The sequence below is a fragment of the Camelina sativa genome, unplaced genomic scaffold, assembly GCF_000633955.1.
Source record: "Camelina sativa cultivar DH55 unplaced genomic scaffold, Cs unpScaffold34145, whole genome shotgun sequence".
Lineage (NCBI taxonomy): Eukaryota > Viridiplantae > Streptophyta > Magnoliopsida > Brassicales > Brassicaceae > Camelina > Camelina sativa.
In genome coordinates this window covers 1-212 of record NW_010955073.1, presented here as the reverse complement: position 1 = coordinate 212, position 212 = coordinate 1, and the positions used below count along the sequence as shown (strand labels likewise).

Genomic DNA, 212 nt, shown 5'->3' with positions numbered 1-212 from the left:
GTAAAAGGAAGACAAGGTTGCTGTTGATCTGGCGTCTCATATATCACCAAGTCTTGTAATGTTCCTCCTATTCTTATTTTCAATGGAGCAAATGCTGTGGAAATTGGGAACAAAGATCAAATCCTGACATAACAAATACTATAATATATCAGGAATGTGATGTGATTTACCTTTGATTGCATTTTGAAGAATAATGTTGTTCAAATCCTGCA

At 34.4% G+C, this 212-nt stretch overlaps 1 long non-coding RNA gene across 1 annotated transcript; it reads right to left on the bottom strand.

Annotated features, from left to right (window-relative positions):
- On the bottom strand, positions 1–212 carry LOC104775729. The gene is made up of 2 exons (XR_766059.1): positions 171–212; positions 1–94 (listed from the first exon to the last, which is right to left on the bottom strand). It is a non-coding gene; the product is annotated as an uncharacterized LOC104775729 (long non-coding RNA).